Source organism: Panthera leo, chromosome B4 (assembly GCF_018350215.1).
Source record: "Panthera leo isolate Ple1 chromosome B4, P.leo_Ple1_pat1.1, whole genome shotgun sequence".
Taxonomy (NCBI): Eukaryota; Metazoa; Chordata; class Mammalia; order Carnivora; family Felidae; genus Panthera; species Panthera leo.
Window position 1 is genome coordinate 7351211 of NC_056685.1, and position 12618 is coordinate 7363828.

General features: G+C 48.1%; 1 long non-coding RNA gene across 2 annotated transcripts; it reads right to left on the bottom strand.

Annotated features, from left to right (window-relative positions):
* Positions 1-3674: 3674 nt before the first annotated feature.
* On the bottom strand, positions 3675-7825 carry LOC122223847. Of its 2 annotated transcripts, XR_006204518.1 has the most exons (4): positions 7456-7825; positions 6005-6093; positions 4961-5128; positions 3675-4306 (listed from the first exon to the last, which is right to left on the bottom strand). It is a non-coding gene; the product is annotated as an uncharacterized LOC122223847 (long non-coding RNA). The 2 variants fall into 2 exon arrangements; XR_006204519.1 differs by lacking the exon at positions 6005-6093.
* Between the last annotated feature and the right edge of the window lie 4793 nt (positions 7826-12618).

Genomic DNA, 12618 nt, shown 5'->3' on the forward strand with positions numbered 1-12618 from the left:
CCTGAGACAGCGGCGGGAGCTGTCCCCCCCCCTCCCCCCCCCAACGCAGGGCCTGGGGGGAGGTCTTTGCAGATTCTGCTCACCTGGGGCTGCAGAAGGTCTCCCCCCAGCCCGAGTGCACAGGGACATGCCAGTGCACGAGGCTGTGAGCCTGCAGGGCCCCCATCCACCTGCTCCGGGATGGCCTTGGACGTGGTAAGCACAACCTCACAGCACTGCCCCAGTCACTGGCCATGCCTGCCCACCTGTGGCACTGCAGGGACTTCAAGGGGAAGCCAATGCCACGCGGTAGCCATCATCATAGCGCTGGGGCTAAAGTTGTGGCGCTCCCCAGGGTGGCCCCAGGGCATGGTGCCTGCACAGTACCTGGGACATTCAGGAAAACAAGGCCGCGGAGGGATGCCTGGGTGGCTCAGTCGGTTGAGTGTCTGACTTCAGCTGAGGTCATGATCTCCTGGTTCATGAGTTTGGGCCCCACATCCAGCCCAGGCTGTCCCTGCAGAGCTCCCTTCCCATCCTCCGTCCCCCTCTCTCTCTGCCCCTCCCCCACTTGTGTGCTCTCAAAAGTAAATAAACATTAAAAAAAAAAAAAAAAGGAAAACAATACACTGGGGTTTCACCTCTTAGGCACCGAATTCTTCTGAAAGACTCCAGAGGCAAAGAATAAGCCACAGACCTTCACTTTGTTTTGATGTGCGGATTCTGGTTAGAAGAGGATTAAAAACCAAGTTCTTGATGAAACTTTGAAATTCTAGAGTTTTGTTTTTTAATTTTTTTTTTTTTTTGATGTTTACTTATTTTTGAGAGAGAGAGACAAAGAACGAGCAGGGGAGGGGCAGAGAGAGAGGGAGACACAGAACCCGAGGCAGACTCCGGGCTCTGAGCTGTCAGCACAGAGCCCGACGCGGGGCTCGAACCCCCGAACCGTGAGATCATGACCTGAGCCGAGTGAGCCGCCCAGGCGCCCCTGAAATTCTAAAAGCTTTAAGTAATATGGGCGTTTTTACTTCTTTGCTAAACTTTTTATACTAAGGTAATACAGCTTCTGGCCCTGATCAGCAGGTTTATCTGAAGGGTGTTTAGCCCAGCCAGCAGGATGCCTCCACATGTGGGTCCCCCCTCCCACTGCCAACCTTGCACGCAGCACCGTGATGGGCTTTTTACCTCTGCTGAGTCAAGAGGGTTTACAGCAGGGCCCCAGTAGTTCCTGATCTGCATTTTACATCCCCCGAAAAGTCAGGAGCTGAAGAAGCAACGAGTCAAGGGTCCCGGTCAAATAGAAGCGTAAATGTCAACCACCCACACCACGCCTCTCGAGCTCACTCCCTCGATGGAGGTCATCCTGGGGGCTGCCTCCTTGAGGCACTAAATCCAGGGGGCTCTTTCCACCGTTACTTGACTTCCTTCTTGTGTTTGACACTGTTTTCCTTGGGACCTTTTCCTCTCATCTCTGTATGCTTCCTCTTGGTTTCCTCTCTAGGTGCTTTCCACTTGCCATCCCCACGAGTTGGTGTTGTGTGGGGACCACGGCGTGGTCTCTTCTTACGGTACGTACTTCCCAGGTGAGCTTTCACAAGGAGTAGATGCATCCAGCTGCCTATTTTTTTTTTTAAGTTTTTAAATGTTTGTTTATTTTTGAGAGAGAGAGCAAGTGGGGGAGGGGCAGAGAGAGGGAGGGAGACACAGAATCCGAAGCAGGCTCCAGACTCTGAGCCATAAGCACGGAGCCCGAAGCGGGGCTCGAACTCACAAACTGCAGTATCATGGCCCCTGAGCCAAAGTCGGACGCTTAACTAGCCACCCAGGGGCCCCCAGCTGCCTATTTCTACCCTAGAGCCCTCTTCTGAGACCCAGCCAACTGTATGCTCTGGGACAATTGAGGCGGTCAGACTGAAGTCCTCGTTTTTCCATTTGTTCCTTGGTGAATGGCAATGTGATCCGGCCACCTGCCAGGCAGAACTCTGGGAGTCATTCTTAACTTCTCCTTTATTGTCCACATTCCTTCAGTCAGCCAGTCCTGACAATTCCAGTCCCCTCAAAACTTCCTGAACTACTGAGAAAATGCCTAACGGAATTGACCTGTGTTATTCTCATTCAGGGGACTAAAATCACGGTGTATGTTACAATTTTTGAGTGGGCACGAGACCCCTTCCTGCACGTATTTCAACTTCACCCCGCACTTCCCAGCCCTTGCCTCCAGTCACGCTGTGGTCAGAGTGTCGTTCCTGAAACTGAAATTTGATTATGTTGTCCCACCGTGTAAAGTCTTACCATTTTCTGGGGCTACTCTAGCCTCTAACGGGTCCTTCCTGAGCGGCCCGGCCTTGTTCTCCCCTTTGAGCACCCCAACTCTCCTGCACTCTGTGAGTGACGTGGTGCTCTCATTCCAAACTCCTCTCGTCTCTGGCCTTCCAGGGTGTCTCCCCCTGGTAGCCCCACGTGAGTAACCCCTAGTCATCCTTAAAATCCACCTCAGGAGGCACTGTCCCTAGGAAGTTGTCCCTGACCCGCCTGTCCCTCGTCTGTGTTCTCTCTCTCCACACACCCTGAACCGAGTTTGTCTTGACCGATGAGAACTATCTGTCAGGCTGCTCGATCCGTGAGCCCACTGGGCAGTCCTTGTATCTTCCGCGCCATCATGGCAACGGAAGACAGGCAACAAGTAGGCAAGCGATTTTGCTGAAGGAGTCGGCGGTGTCCTCTGTCCTGTGCAGATTTATGGTTACACGGAAATGGAGTGGAGACGAGATAAGAGATGTGAGAAAATTAACCCAGTCTCCCTCTTGTGCACCGAGTAGAGATGTGAGCAGGGCTCTCTGTTGTGTTCTGCAAAATCCCTTAAGAGCGGCATCCAGCCCTGGGTTCCTCCGTGTCTAGAGGGTACGTAAGGGGAATGATTCGGACTGAGCAGTCATCCTGCATTACTCTGTCTGCATGGAATGAAGGTCCAGTCATTTCTGGGACTCTGGAGTCCGCTCCAGGCCGAATTCACTTTCTCAACTTTGTCCTGATATAACCCCTTTCCTCCAGGACTCACTTGTGATCAGCCTAGGAGTGGGGTTCAGGAATGCCCACACCTACTCAGCTGTCTTTCCCTAGCAGGTCCGTCCAGGTTCGGAACGTGTGTGTGTGTGTGTGTGTGTGTGTGTGTGTGTTTACGTGGGAAGAACAGAGACAAGCGAGAGAGATGGGGGAGACAGAGAGAGACAGGAGGTGGGAGGAGAGAGGAAGTTGTGGGGGAGAGGAGGGAGACAGACAGGGAGGCGATTGACCATGTCTTCCACTCTCCACCTCCCGAGTGCTAATTAAATACCAGGCGCTCTGCTAAGCCCTTTATATGCATCCTGTTATTGAACATACACTATTTAATCATATCCATCGCCCGTATGAACTCCTCACGAAGTTGGAGACCCAGGTTTAGAACACCGAGATCGTTCGCTCGGACACACGGCTAGCACAGCACAGCGTGGCACCGAAACACGGGTCCTTCTTGGCTCTACGAGTCTCCCTAATTTGTGCGCGTTTTTACGTTTAACTGCCCGTAAAACTCCGACTTGAAAATGATTGCTTATGGATGCTATTTTCTGCTGTTTCCTTTTTTCTCCCCCCGTTGACCTGGAAATAGATGGTGGAACCAAAGACCCGCACGATGTGTGGCCGCAGAATAGATCAATGTCTCCGATTTCATACCGGGAAGCTGCGTGCTGCCTCTGAGCCGGGCCCGACTCACTCTCATCAGTGAACTCAACAAAAACAGACACCAGGTACTTCATTTATTTATCGTTTGCTCCGTACCACACCTGATGAACACACGTTGACTCTCAACAAGGCATTTATGCCATTAATTCGGAACCGAGATGATCTCGCCCTGATCTGTCTTTTTCTGAGCTTGTCTGGTCTGCTCCCATCCGTGCTGGACCTTATGTTCTCATTCCTTTTACCTTATTGAGACTGTGCGATAGAAATGTGCTTTGGAGGCAATTGAAATTGGTTAAAAAAAAAAATGTGGACTTGGGTCCCTTGCTTTGCTTCTGTAGGTGTCCAACGGGGCAGGAATGCGTGGAAGGGCTTGGTGGGGGAAGGGTTGGGGAAGGGGGGGTTTGCAGACCTAGGCATGGAGGGGGGGGGTCACTTGGCTGTGGCTGGAACTCCTTTGTCTGGGACTGTGGAGGAGGTAAATTCCAGTGGTCCCTGAATGAATTATAGGGCTGCTGAGCCATCCAGTCTCCTCAGGATAATGTGTGGCTTTTGCTCCATAGTCTCGGGGGCAGTGACCAACTTCGCTCTTTTGTGCTCCTTTAGGCCTCTGGTTAGGAGTAAATAACCTGCTTAGCCACTGAACCCTCGGGTGGAAAAAAAGGACCCTCTGAGGACATTCTGAATGACTGAGCTATTTGCTGGAGCCTAAGAGGAGTGAAAATCTGCCCCTCATCCTTGCAAATTTGTTTTTGTTTCTTTTGAATTTTGAGCGACTGGAATCTCCTGCTCTAAACATATTTTGTTATGTAAATGCACCGTCAGCCCCCACCCCACATGCCCCTTCCAATCCCCTCCAAGATTCCTTAATTACAGAGCAGGTGAAAGGTACTTAGAAAGGCCTAAAGGAATTGGCCTGTATCACCTTGTTGAGGGGGTGAAATCTTGGTACGCATTGTAATTTTGGAGCACAAAGTGGGCGCACTTTTATGCCTCAGTGTTTGGGAAAGTCCCCTTTGGATTTTCTGCTTGCGTGTCTCCATCGCCCCTTATTTTGGCTGAGTGCTAGCTCCCCTGGGAAAGGCAGCACGCTAGCTGCTGAGGGGGGTGGGGAGAACGAAATGAAGACACAAAGACTCCTGGCCCCGAGGAGTTTTCAGACCCTGAGGAGCCAAGCTGTTTACCCCCACAGCCTCTGGACCGCTCAAAGACAGGGTCTGTGTTTATGCAACCTTGGCTTCCCAGCCCTCCCAGCACCTGGTACCTGTTAGGCATTTCAGTGCTCAGTGTTTGGATGAAGAAATGGCGTCCCAAGGTGGAGAGAAGTCATCTGTCTCGGTGCCCAAGGAGGGATGACTTCTAGAGATGCTCTGAGAAGGAAGCGGTCCCTGTGGGGTGACTGGAGAAGGCCTCCCCAGTACTTGAGCTCGTTCTTGCAAAAGGAAAAGATTAAAGGAGTAATGTGGGAGGGCCCGTTCCCTGGGGCTGGGAAATGGTGGGTGAGTTGGTCTCAATCTACCAGTCTGGGCTTCAGAGACTTTGTGCTGCAGAGAGGGCCCTAAAAACACTGGAAGCATGCCGAATACTAAGTGCCCTTGGCTGGGGGGAGTTGTAATGATTACTTTTTTCTTTCTGTTGAAGGTCAACTGTGGGATGAGATCAATTAATATCGCCATTCTTCCGTACTACATGGAGCTGGTAGGATTCTAGGTCTGGTTGAAGGGTGCAGAGTACACACATGATCTAATAGTGGTCACGGCTGTTACCAGAGAGAATAGAGACCCGTGCCCCGGGGGTCACAACCGGGGATGTGAACGGCCATGTCTTTGTCTCGAAGGATGGTGTGTGTTCATTCCTTTGAAATGTTTTAGTACATATTTCAGCATACTCCCTTCTGCTTTGACTTCTTGTTGGTTGTTTTGTTGTCGTCGAATGGTTAACTCAGCTGAGGAGTTCATTTGGTGTGTTTGCAATAGGATGTGGGTATTTTCCACATCCTTAAGTCGTGAAACTATCTTGGAGCAGTATTCGCCTCCCGTCTAAAATGTGTGAATTTGCAACGCAGGGAGAGGTAAATGTGAACGGCAAACCCGTCTCTTCCTGGTGCCCAGTGGAACCCTAGGGCTGACACGAGATGCTCTTGGGACTTGAAATCTCATGGTCCCCTCCTGCTCCCTCGATAATGAGGCTATTTATTTGTCAATAAAATAGACAAATGCAGATGACGAACCGAAGTCCAGATCGATAGGAAGTGCCAAGTGAACCCCTGCTTCCAGGGAGCTTATAATTAATTGGGGACGCAACGTACCTGATCTGCACAAGGGGGGAACCCACATTTCTAATGGAACGGTACACAAATCCACACCTATCCGGAAGACACAGGCGAAGCCATCATTTCTGAAGGAACACAGAGAAAAGGAGACAAAACATACGCTCAAGGGAAAAACATCCCGAACATAAAATGGCTTTGAGTGGATGCATTTTTGTGAGTACGACGGGAGACCGAAAGGGTTCTGACTCAGAGTGGAAAATGAATAATTTTTGTATAAGTGAGGATAAGTTACAGCCACATAACCAGACAGGGCCCTGAGCTATCGGGAGGACAGGAAGTAGGTTGTATTCTTTGCCCTGCATAACCTCCTGTGCAGAAACACGGAGGGATTTGCGCGAAGCTTTTCTTTTCCATTTTGTTGGCCGTGTTAGATGAATCAGTCATGCCAACCTTTAAAAGTTCGGGAGAAAAAGACTTGAAGAGAGAACAGTGGCATCTCTAAGCTCTGCTGAAGCCTGCTGGATTAGAAGAGCTTCAATGATAATAGTGTTTCTTATTTTGATTCCTTGACACCTTGCAAGGAGCTCAAAGCCTTTTAGAGACACTATAGTGCCTATATGTGGACTGCCCAGTTAGACCTTCCAGAGGCGCAGGCAGCTGGGCTTTCCTTGGCCATCCAGGAGGGCACGTGCACTCCATCAAAAGGCCGGAGAGGGGTGGGCGTTGGGAAGTGGAAAGATGCGGGGTGTGGGATGGAGTTGGTCCTTAGGGATTCCTTGGGCTTTCGGCTTGGGTGGTTCCCTCTTTCCTTGTCCATCCCTGCCCTGTCCTTTAAAGAATATCCGAACTCAATTTATTTTCTGGGCCGGGGATTCTGAACTTTTGGTGAGCAACAGAATTCATTTAAATAAGGTGAAAAAAGAAGTTAACGGGGAAGTACTCCGTATTTTTAAATTTCTGAATGCTCCTGGCCTCCTGAGGAAACTTCCAAAAGCTTTAAAGAAACCCCAGTGATATTAAAATGCAGAAGACTGCTCCCTCTTTTTTTTTTTTTTTCCACTGGGCATGCGAGATTTCAAATTCCTTCTTGGAGTATGGAAAAGTTGGCTGGTTTCAGCTTGTCCCTCCAGGAAACGCAATTAAATTGCACTAGGCAGGGTTTTTTTTTTTTTTTTCCATTTTGTCGGCAGGTTCATTTATGGGTTAGTAGTGGAGACGCTGGCCTTACAGGAATAGGGTCCTAGAAAAAACTTTTGCTTCATTTGAAGTTAACTTTTTCAAAAAAATGACATTCTTTTTTCTGTGTGACGTTACCTTCCCCCTCTCTACTGTATTTTTCAAATTTTTACTTTCACTTGGAATCTACCTTTCGAACTACATCGGTTTCCCTTGGCCACCTGTGGTCTGGACCAGTTTTGTGGCTGGGATGTCAGTCTGGTCACCTTTGCAGTGTGAACTATTTGCACAGAATAAAACAAGCCTCTTACCTTCCTTTACATCCTGTTGGGAGAAGATTAATTCTGTATATGCCTGTCAAAAACGGAACCTGTTCTCTTTCTTATCCTGCCAACAGGGAACGAACTGTCCCGTGCAAGGAGAGGGAACGTTTACTCCTTCAAAAAAGCAGTGATGACCTGTCTAATGACCTTGTTCTAATCTGGGCCAAATGACGCCTCCCTGTCCCCTTCTCTTAGTTTCCATCTTTTATCCTGTCTTCCTCTCTCAAAACAATTGTTCTCCAAACTCCTCAAGAGTTGACGGGGGCAGGAATTGTCTTCTGGGCATGAGTCATGCAGACAGATATGTAATAGAGTAATCAAGAGTCTAAATTCTGGAGTCAGAACGCCTTCAATTCTGGTTCCGCAACTTGCCAGCTGTGTGACTTTGAACTGGCGATTTAACTTCTCTGAGCCCGTTTCCTCTTCTGCCAAATGGGGATACGTAGGACCCAGGTCCCTGGAACGGTTAAATGAGGTGTGGGGTGAAAAGCTTAGCAAAATGGCCTCAAACATGGTCATCATTGCGATCATCAATATTAGTCTGAAGGGCACTGGTCCCATCAGATACTCTGGAAAAGGAAGCCATGGCAGCTCAGGTAGGGAAATGGTGTATTTGGAGCCACATCTTGATGATTCATAATGACATTAGCATAATAAAGGCTCTGAGAAGAATAGTTAAGCAAAATATTTAGTTTGAGCCCATGTTTACTCAATTTATTTGTCTCTGTAAACTCTCTTTCCTCTTCTTGAACGTTCCTTGGAACACACTCAGAGAAATGTTAAGCCGGTGTGATTTTAATTTTTTTTTTTTTTTTTTGACAGAGAGAGAGAGAGTGCAAGGGAGGGGCAGAGGGAGAGGGAGAGAGAGAGAGAGAGAGTGAGGCCTTAAGCAGGCCCCACGCCCAGCGCAGAACCTGACTCTGGGCTCCATCTCATGACCACGAGCTCATGACCTGAGCCAAAATCAAGAGTCCGATGCTTAACCAACTGAGCCACCCAGGGGCCCCAAGCTGGTGTGATTTTTAAACCGCCCCCTTCCCAATCATTACAGAAGTTTGTGTTAACCCTCCATGGAACTGATGCTACAGATGTGCAAGAGATAAATTCCACAATTTGCCCAAAAATGTATGTCAACTGGAGAAACACGAGGGAACGTGTGTGGAAGGCCACCCGGTGATGCGAGCTGTTAATTGATCCAAAATGTTTGAACCTTTTTCCTCTTCTTTGTAAAATGATCAGTGTATTGTAAGCCACATAACGCCTAAAGTGGAGAGCTGATTCTTCCCCAGTCTTTGCACATCGATCTGATCAAGTCTAACGCTTTGGAAATAAAAATGTAAACGATAGAAATGAGGCGGCCTTCTGGAAGACACACGGTTATTTAGATAGCCTAGAGAGCTAACTGGATATGTGGACCTCTTTGTTAATCCTGTGCACTGACCAGGTGAAAACGTGACCAAGCATCATAGTTGTTACAAGAAGGAAATCATTGTTCCCTACGGGTCAAGCAATCTGATGTGACAGACACAGTATAGAGCTGCAGAAGCACGGTGATGCCTTCCTGCTGTGTCTTAGTTTTCAAATCCAGTTTCTTGGGGGCGGTGGGCTGAAGCAGAAAGCAATTCCAGAAACGATCTGAAGTTAGGAATCTTCTTTATCTGCAAAGGTTTAGGACAAGGGCTGTGAGCCCTGAACCAAGGTGTGTGGCTGAACAGCAAGCGTAGGGTCAGGGTGAGCTGCAGAGAGGGACTGGGCACGAATGCCATCATGTGTGTCCCCGGGAAGGAGCGTCCCAAAGGGGACCTCTGTCCCAGGCTCGCCTCTGAGTCACCACAGAGCAAAGTGTATGCTCCCGTTTGGCGACCTAGACTTTCTGGGACAGTCCTAATCCTAATCCAAATATTGCACTCCATTGTCTCTCTATACACGTCCACTTGAATATATTAGGATCACATCCTGATCTTAAATCAAGGCCACGGTCACTCATACCACCGCCCCCCACCCGCCAAGGGCCAGCAAAGCCGGCCCTGCAACTCTCCAGCTGTGTAGCCTCAGGCACTTATTTCCCTTCTGAGCTTAGTTTTGCTTATTTAGAATCCGAGGGCTTGGCATGGGTTATTTCTGGGCTCTCTTCTAGAACAAGGATTCTGGTGCTGTATGACTTGATGCAAAGGTTATGCCTCTGTCTTCAGGAATTGTTACCGTTCGTTAAGTACCCACCATTTTCCCTGAGGTGAGTTTTTTAAAGTGTTCATTTATTTTTAGAGAGAGAGTGCAAGCGAGGGAAGGATAGAGAGAGAGAGACAGGATCCTAAGGATCCGAAGGATCTGCGCTGAGCGCAGAGCCCAATGTGGGGCTCGAACCCACGAACCGTGAGATCATGACCTGAGCCAAAGTCGCCTGCTTCACCGACCGAGCCACCCAGGCCGCTCCCCGAGGTGATTTTTAATTTGCAGAATGGCATGTATTAATTTGGAGCTCAAAACCCCACCCCTAACCATGATAGCTGCCACTAACCAGCTGGGTGATTTTTAACAATTTATGCTCCGAAGTAACTGTAGTAATTATTCCCTCCCTAGTCAACAGCACAGTTGGTAATAAAAATGCCAACTATTTAACAACCCACCAGGTACTTTTTCTAAGCTGCCCTAAAGGCAGACACAGCCAAATGCTATCAGTTCATTTATTTATTTGTTTAAGTAAGCTGTTCGGCCAGCATGGGGTTCGAACTCGTAACCCCAAGATCAAGAGTCGCATGCTTTACCGGCTGAGCCAGTCAGGCAGCCCCGAAAGCCATCAGTTTAGATCTTCCGTCTAAAACCCAGATCTAACCCCGGATCCCGGCGTTAGAGCAGAACACAAGTTTGTGTGTGGCCGCAGGGGACAGGGCGGGAGGGTGCCGTCTTTTATCAAAACAGGGCCAAATCTTGGGAGATAATATAACCACGAGCTTTGTTCCCCCCCCCTTCTCTGCCCCTGTGATGTTTTATTTGTCCTGCAGTCCCGCAGATAAGTGCCAGGCAAAGCCTCATGTAAATGAAGACTGTGTGTTCCTTCAGGGGAGGCTGAGTTTAGCAACAGAATCCCGAGGCCAAAACAGGCCTCCTGGAGCCATTGTTGGTGGGTTTTGGCAGATTCTGTGGGAGGGATACCTCAGCCCCGATGGTCCCAAGAGGTGAATGCCTGCAGGTGTTTGTTTTCTCACGCAAGAAGAGGGGGGATTTCTTATCTCTGCTCTAACAGTGCTTATTGAGTTGAATATGTCATTTCCCGGGTCTAAAATCTGGGTAGAACAGGTCTTCTATGCGAGATGGTTCTAAGGGGATGAGACAGCCGTGCTGGAAGTACGTGGACATTTGCTGGATGGAGGATTTACCCAACTGTTTTCTCTGGTTTTTAATTGAGATACAGACATATCACATCGTCTTAGTTTCAGGCGTACAACGTAATGATTGGATATTTGTTTTGTTTTGTTTTTAATTTTTTTAATGTTTTTATTTATTTTTGAGACAGAGAGAGACAGAACATGAGCAGGGGAGGGGCAGAAAGAGAGGGAGACACAGGATCTGAAGCAGGCTCCAGGCTCCGAGCTGGCAGCACAGAGCCCGACGCGGGGCTCGAACTCACGGACCGCGAGATCATGACCTGAGCCGAAGTTGGACGCCCAACCGACTGAGCCACCCAGGCGCCCCATGATTGGATATTTGTATATATTGCAAAGCGATAACTCACAAAGTCTAGTCACGGCTAACATTTTTTTTTAAAGCCAAGCTTTCTAAGATATTAAAGTTATTCTCAGGGCCCCTGGGTGGCTCAGTCGGTTAAGCGTCTGACTCTTGATCTCAGTTCAGGTCACGATCTCAGGGTTCGTGGGATCAAGCCCCGTGTCAGGCTCTGCGCTGACAATGTGGAGCCTGGTTGGGATTCTCTCTCTCCCTCTCTGCCCCTCCCCAACTTGCACTCTCTCTCTCTCTCTCTCTCTCTCTCTCAAAATACACATTAAAAACAGGCAAGTTATTCTAATTAGAAAAATACGTGAATTTTTGTCATATCCCCCCCCCCCAAAAAAAAGTTTTGAGTGTAGAATAACATAAAATAATTGTTGTTGAAGAATGAATGAAGAAATTAGTGAATAAAAGGAATGGATGAATGAATACCTGTGGAATGAGAGAAGTCTTGCAAACGGTGGTCCAGAGGCGTTGATTTTGTCCTGATCCTCTTTGTTGTAGCGTCTGACCCGTTTCTACTGTATTCACGCCACTGATGACGGTACGCTTTAACCTCTGACCAACCTGGGGCAATACAGGATCTCCTACTCACTTGGCCCATGTTCACACCGATGCTTGTAAAACACAGGCCAGGATGGAACAGAAGAGATACAAGTGGGGGCGTGCTTTATTTCCTTCAGGCTTCCTGGCATGACTTTCCCTGGGTCCTGGCCTGATTTTCCTTTATCCCTGGTCATGCAGTTCCATAAGTTTGCTCATAATTGCATTCAGAAGATTTCTCCTGTACTCCGAGAGCCCATTACTACGTGTCCAGTTCTTCTCCCAATAGGAGCGTTCAACCAGTCACCAGTGGAGAAGTAGAATTTCAGTTCAGGGGTTGAATTTAACTCCCTATCTGTCTTGAAATTCTCATCTGACTTAGGAAATGACTCCCGTGACTCCTATGGTATGAAAGATACTAAGAAAGAACAAAAATCTCCTAAATGAGATCATGTGCTCAGGATACCTACATGTCTTGAAAGAGCAGCTGATCCAAATTGTGGACTAAAGCTTTTGGAGTGTAGGAATTGGGCCCCATAATAGGTGCTGAGTTAACACTTTTGTATCAATGAATAAACGATAACATTTTAGATAACTCCTTCCTTTGGTGTTTTAACCGGCCATCCCGACTCCTTAATATTTAAACATTTAAAGAATTTAAGATTTATTTTGATTTTTGTGGCCCCTGGGTGGCCACAAACATTAACAAACATTAAACAAACTTAAAAACAAACATTAAACAAATTTAAAAACTTGAGAATAATAAAAACAGTCATTGGTGCATGGAGATTCTCCTTTTCTTCTTCTTTAGAAGACCTTTTTCCTCTTATTCATCTGGAAAATTCCAAACTGTCTTTCATAGCTAGCTCATCACATTCTCTC